Here is a 6,061-nt window from a genome sequence, read left to right as displayed (position 1 = left end):
TCTGTCCTATTCCCGAGGCATGTGCATCTTCTCTATCAAACTGGTTAATAGACTAAGAGATAAGAGTAGTTGCTGACATTCATTTGGCTCTCACTACGTGCCAGGCCTTTTTGCATGCATTTTCTGATTGAGAGTCCACAACAATTCTGTAAGAGAAGTGACCAATTATGAGCTGCATTTTAAAGATGTAGAAAATGTAAGTAACTTTCTCAAGGTCACACACACAAGAGTTCGTTGCAGAGCTGGGTTTGAACCCAAGCCGTAGAACCCGAGAATTGTTTGTAAGTGGTGCTAAATTGCGTTTCGGTCTCAATCCAAGAGAGCTTGTTGTCGTTTTTGTTTTCTTATTTCCACCCCCCCCCCAACAAAATGTCTTATCTGAACATAAAAAGCATAATCTTGGTGTAAATTAATACAAACTTAAACAAATGTTGATTCTAACTTGTTCCAAAATCTGTATGTGCCCCTGGAATGATAAAGACAAATCTGAAAACCCTTATTTCAACAGTAATGTCTGCAGCTAGAGCCCTCCAGCTCTAGCTGGCTGCTCAGCTAGAAGACATTTTATACTACCTTGCCTGAGCTGGTGCTAAGTCACTTCAGTTGGGTCCGACTCTGTGCGACCCTAAGGACTGTAACTTGCCAGGCTCCTCTGTCCATGAGATTGTCCAGGCAAGAATACTGGAGGGGGTTGCCATGCTCTCCAAGGGATCTTCTGGACCCAGGGATCAAACCCTGACGTCTTTCATTTCCTGCATTGGGAGGTGGGATCTTTACCACTAGTGCCACCTGGGAAGCCCTTATACTAGTTTATGTGCCCTAAAATACGTATGGGAAGATCATAGAACAATTTTAGGAAAACATAAATTTCTTTCTTTCTGATACAAATTATGTATAATTTCTCAAATACAGAACCTGGCATGACATAACATGCATTGAATAAACAAATGAATGGACATTTCTTTCATCAGTACTTTAGGAGAATACCAAAAATTATTTCAGATTATAATATTTGACACAGTTGTGTATTGTTTCCATGATCATTCTCATAAAATCACCTCCAAAACATAGTATATTTTATATTCAGAAACTTACTTTCATTTTGTTCTGTCTGAAATCTTGTAACCTTTGCAGAAGAATGCCTTGTTCTTGCCCTTTGCTCTGAAAGGTTGGCAATGTTCTTTGGCCAGAGCGGTGAAGTTCTGATTTGCCCTTAAATTTATTAGGCTCAAGGCCAGCCCGCATTAGAGGGCGTGGTGTCCACATTGCCTCCCTTCCTGGCGGCACTTCGTTCTCCCACCCTAGCCCTGGCTCTTCACTCAATCGAAACTTCAGTCGGCTCTTGAGTGTCACACACCCAGTAAACCAATTCACCAGGCAGTTAAAGGCTGATCATAGCTTTTTATGTGTGGCTCCTTGTTGATGTGGGCTTCCCAGGGGGCACAGTGGTAAAGAATACGCCTGCCAATGCTGGAGACGCAGGATCCCTGAGTTGGGAAGATCCTCTCCAGTATTCTTGCCTGGAAAATTCCATGGACAAAGGAGTCTGGCAGGCTACAGCCCATAGGGTCACAGTCAGTCAGACAGAACTGAGCACGCAGGCATGCACTCATTGATGTGTCTGTGGCACCTAAGACTGTGGCTGGGTACTGTCTTAATTCAGATCAATTGTGGCTTGCGAGGGCTGTGGCTGAAGGGGGGATCTGAGGTGGGAGTAATGCTCAGAGCTTTTCTATGTTCTATGACGATCTATTCAATCTATAAAGAAAAATGAGATGCTAATAAAAAATTAGGTGCAAATGAAGATGGACCTTGTGTTCTGAAAGGCCTTCTGAAGCTGCGGGGTCAGACACTCCATCTAGAATGCCCGTTTTGTAAGTTATATCTTTGCCTCAAGGCACCTTCCCAAAAAATTACTTTAAAATGATGGTTGTCAAGAATTCCCTGGCTGGTCCAGTGGTTAGGACTCCCCAGGTTCGATCCCTAGTCCAGGAACTAAGATTCAATTAGGTACAGGGTGAGACAGGGAAAAAAAAATGATGGTTATCTGGGAAGGAGTATGCTGCTGCTGCTGCTGCTAAGTCGCTTCAGTTGTGTCCGACTCTGTGCCACCCCAGAGACGGCAGCCCACCAGGCTTCCCCATCCCTGGGATTCTCCAGGCAAGAACACTGGAGTGGGTTGCCATTTCCTTCTCCAATGGGAAGGAGTATACATTGGTGTAAATAGCATTGCCTAGCAAACAGTCAGTTTGAGAGATCAGGAGAGGTAGATTTGATAACAGCACAGTGGATATAACGCAGAGACTGCAAAGCCAGGTGCGCAAGAAATGCCACATCGCCACCTTGTTTCAGGCAGAAGCTCGAAGGGAAAATAGAGGCGACCAGATTTTTACAAAGACCACTGATGGAAGAATTCAAGATGCTGAAGGTGGTTAATGAGGTAGTTCAGAAATTAGCAACTGCAGCCCTTAATTGGAGAAACAAAGGGAGAGGCAGGGTTATGGAGCCCAGAGGCCACCCTGGTGGACAGTCAATGTTCTGGACCCTGGATGTGCTATTGAGCTATAGTACAGTACTATCTAGTACTCTACTGTAAATTAGCGATGGGGAAAACTGGGTGAGGCGCATATTGATCCCTCTGTATCCTCTCCTATAACTGCATGTGAACACATAATCATCTCAAAATAATATGTTTTTAAAACCTAAAGGAGTTTAAAAGCAACACATCTGCATATTTAGAACATATCTCTAGAAGCATAGCCAGGAAGTGAAAAACATTAGTTGCCCCTAGGAAGGAAAAGCTGATGGCTGGGGAACAGAGGTAGGAAGTCAACTTTTTCCTATATATATATTTTTGTATATTTTGAATTTTGACATGCAAAATTAATGCCTAGTCAAAAAATAAAATTTCAGATATCAGTTTTTAAATTCCTCCATCAAAACTTGATGCTTTGGAATGTTAACCGACATTACACTGTTACTTTCTATTCAGAAATTACATAAAGGGGCTTTTTTTTTTAACCTTTCTAATCATTAACCTACTATAGTATTCAAGGACCTACTATATAACACATGGAACTCTGATCAGTGTTATGTGGTAGCCTGGATGGGAGAGGAGTTTGGGGCAGGACCGATATATGTAAGGCTAAGTCCTTTCACTGTTCACCTGGCACTATTACAACATTGTTAACTGCCTATATCCCAATGCAAAATAAAAAGTTAAAAAAAAAAAAAGCCCACTATATTACTGCAATTTCTCATTATTCCCAAATAGCCAAAAGCCTTCTTTTTTAATTACAAAGATTCACTTTTGTATAGGCAATCTTTTCCAGAATAAAAAGAATCTATGGAAAAATCCTTTTTCCTATTTGTTACAACAGCTGTGAACTATATTTACATTTATGGGTCAATTGACATCCTACCTTGTCAACGAATTACTTTACAAGATTCAATGTGATAAAATCAAGATAGCCTGGAGTTTGAAATCATATAGTCCAGGCTTTCTAGTCATGTGACCTTGTTAAAATTATTTAACCTGTATTTGTTCCCTCAGCTAGAAAACAAGCATAATAATATCCATTTTTTCCAGGTTGCTTTTGAGTATTTTGAGTATTCATGTAACCTATCAGATCAGATCAGTCGCTCAGTCGTGTCCGACTCTTTGCGACCTCATGAATCGCAGCACGTCAGGCCTCCCTGTCTATCACCAACTCCGGGAGTTCCCTCAGACTCGCGTCCATCAAGTCAGTGATGCCATCCAGCCATCTCATCCTCTGTCGTCCTCTTCTCTTCTTGCCCCCAATCCCTCCCAGCATCAGAGTCTTTTCCAATGAGTCAACTCTTTGCATGAGGTGGCCAAAGTACTGGAGTTTCAGCTTTAGCATCATTCCTTCCAAAGAAATCCCAGGACTGATCTCCTTCAGAATGGACTGGTTGGATCTCCTTTGCAGTCCTAGGGACTCTCAAGAGCCTTCTCCAACACCACAGTTCAAAAGCATCAATTCTTCGGTGCTCAGCCTTCTTTACAGTCCAACTCTCACATCCATACATGACCACAGGAAAAACCATAGCCTTGACTAGACGGACCTTTGTTGGCAAAGTAATGTCTCTGCTTTTTAATATGCTATCTAGGTTGGTCATAACTTTCCTTCCAAGGAGGAAGCATCTTTTAATTTCATGGCTGCAGTCACCATCTACAGTGATTTTGGAGCCCAGAAAAATAAAGTCTGACACTGTTTCCACTGTTTCCCCATCTATTTCCCATGAAGCGATGGGACCAGATGCCATGATCTTCGTTTTCTGAATGTTGAGCTTTAAGCCAACTTTTTCACTCTCCACTTTCACTTTCATCAGGAGGCTTTTTAGTTCCTCTTCACTTTCTGCCATAAGGATGGTGTCATCTGCATATCTGAGGTTATTGATATTTCTCCTGGAAATCTTGACTCCAGCTTGTGCTTCCTCCAGTCCAGCGTTTCTCATGATGTACTCTGCATATAAGTTAAATAAACAGGGTGACAATATACAGCCTTGACGAACTCCTTTTCCTATTTGGAACCAGTCTGTTGTTCCATGTCCAGTTCTAACTGTTGCTTCCTGACCTGAATACAAATTTCTCAAGAGGCAGGTCAGGTGGTCTGGTATTCCCATCTCTTTCAGAATTTTCCACAGTTTATTGTGGACGTCAAAGGTTTTGGCATAGTCAGTAAAGCAGAAATAGATGCTTTTCTGGAACCCTCTTGCTTTTTCCATGATCCAGTGGATGTTGGCAATTTGATCTCTGGTTCCTCTGCCTTTTCTAAAACCAGCTTGAACATCAGGAAGTTCATGGTTCACATATTGCTGAAGCCTGGCTTGGAGAATTTTGAGCATTACTTTACTAGTGTGTGCTGCTGCTGCTGCTGCTGCTAAGTCGCTTCAGTCGTGTCCGACTCTGTGGGACCCCATAGACGGCAGCCCATCAGGCTCCCCCATCCCTGGGATTCTCTAGGCAAGAACACTGGAGTGGGTCACCATTTCCTTCTCCATTGCATGAAAGTGAAAAGTTAAAGTGAAGTTGCTCAGTCATGTCCGACTCTTAGCAACCCCATGGGCTGCAACCTACCAGGCTCCTCCATCCATGGGATTTTCCAGGCAAGAGTACTAGAGTGGGGTGCCATTGCCTTCTCCGTACTAGCCTGTGAAGATGAGTGCAATTGTGTGGTAGTTTGAGCATTTTTTGGCATTGCCTTTCTTTGGGATTGGAATGAAAACTGACCTTTTCCAGTCCTGTGGCCACTGCTGAGTTTTCCAAATTTGCTGGCATATTGAGTGCAGCACTTTCACAGCATCATCTTTCAGGATTTGGAATAGCTCAACTGGAATTCCATCACCTCCACTAGCTTTATTCATAGTGATGCTTTCTAAGGCCCACTTGACTCCACATTCCAGGATGTCTGGCTCTAGGTCAGTGATCACACCATCGTGATTATCTGGGTCATGAAGATATTTTCTGTACAATTCTTCTGTGTATTCTTGCCACCTCTTCTTAATATCTTCTGCTTCTGTTAGGTCCATACCATTTCTGTCCTTTATCGAGCCCATCTTTGCATGAAATGTTCCTTTGGTATCTCTGATTTTCTTGAAGAGATCCCTAGTCTTTCCCATTCTGTTGTTTTCCTCTATTTCTTTGCATTGATCGCTGAAGAAGGCTTTCTTATCTCTTCTTGCTATTGTTTGGAACTCTGCATTCAGATGCTTATATCTTTCCTTTTCTCCTTTGCTTTTCGCTTCTCTTCTTTTCACATATAACCTATATACAGTACCTAATACAGGGTAGTGACTCAGGGCTATAATTCCTGAAAGCAAAAAGCTTAGTTGCAAAGAAACAGAGACCCACCAAAATAACTAAGGGTGGGAACATTTTATGGACACATATCTCAGAAGATAAGGCCAGGAAACAAAAAGTATAGCCAGCCTTGTGGAAGCTTAAAAGTTACAGGAGCTTAGAAGTCTTTTCTTTCTATCAGAGGCTTCATTATCTGTGTCTTTGTTACATTCAACTTCTCCTCCAAGAACAACACTG

The sequence above is a fragment of the Bos indicus genome, chromosome 7 (genome assembly GCF_029378745.1).
Source record: "Bos indicus isolate NIAB-ARS_2022 breed Sahiwal x Tharparkar chromosome 7, NIAB-ARS_B.indTharparkar_mat_pri_1.0, whole genome shotgun sequence".
NCBI classification, from domain to species: domain Eukaryota; kingdom Metazoa; phylum Chordata; class Mammalia; order Artiodactyla; family Bovidae; genus Bos; species Bos indicus.
This window is presented reverse-complemented; position numbering follows the sequence as displayed.